This window comes from Sorex fumeus, unplaced genomic scaffold (assembly GCF_029834395.1).
Source record: "Sorex fumeus unplaced genomic scaffold, SorFum_2.1 ptg000014l, whole genome shotgun sequence".
Taxonomy (NCBI): Eukaryota; Metazoa; Chordata; class Mammalia; order Eulipotyphla; family Soricidae; genus Sorex; species Sorex fumeus.
The window spans coordinates 6,003,655-6,004,703 of NW_026606071.1; positions in this window are offsets into that span (position 1 = coordinate 6,003,655).

A 1,049-nucleotide genomic window follows, 5' to 3' on the forward strand; every position below is an offset into this window, starting at 1 on the left:
CATGACTATGTTTTAGAGGAACAATTTCACAGTTCTTCACACTCACATTGCTGCAGCACATCTAAGACACAAATGCAAATATCCCTGTTTTTCTCACAAGTTGTCTTGAGGTAGTGGGACCAGAATTTGGTAACTGGTGCGGAGAACCTTTGATCTGATTGCTTTCATACCCTGGAACTATGCCAGTGGCAGCTGTACCTCAAAAGGACAAAGAAAATGGAAATCCCTCTGCTACCTTCTCTTAGACTCCCCCTCTGCCCTTTTAATCCTCTATCCTCCCCCCACTGCCTGCCTTTCCTTTGGTAAACTCAGTTTTGCAATTCAAGTCCAAGGGTTTGTTTTCTAACCAAACATGTCTTGGTTAAGATATGTTTCAGGAAATAGCATCAGATAGTTTTCTATTAAAAAAAAGTATGAAGTCATAGATAAGAGAGTAAACTGTTCAAAGATGAAGGCTGGAATGCAGAGATCAAATAGGCTCATCAAATTATGCCTCACATTAATGCTTTACCTAAGATGAGTGCTGATGAGTTCTCTTGGAAGGACATTCCACTGAGAATTTTCCAGACCCTACCCATCTTTCTTTTAAAGAGCCCTTCATGCACAGTGATCATGTTTTCTTCACAGTCAGGCCAGTCCTCCTACCAGGAAAATTTCTTTCTTATCAATACCACAGTTTTTGTATGTGGGAATGACTCATTCCAAGTTAGCCACAAGAAGAAACAACCAGCAGGAGGTCATCAAGTACACAGTTGGTAATGTTAAGAGTTTTAATAAAAACAATTTCTTTCAATCTAACTTTATTTGTTAAATAAAGAATTATAATCACTTTACTGGGTTGAAATAGAATTAAATAATATGGATAAACATTATACCTGTCAACCTATATTGAGTTGCTGTTATATAAAAGATGACTCCATGTGAAATAAAATTTATGACAGATGAATGATGATAAATCTCTGTTGAAATTTCAATGTTAAATTTTAAATATTAGGATTTCTCCTAAAAGATGGAATGCATTTAATCTACATACATTTTTTTTAATCTTA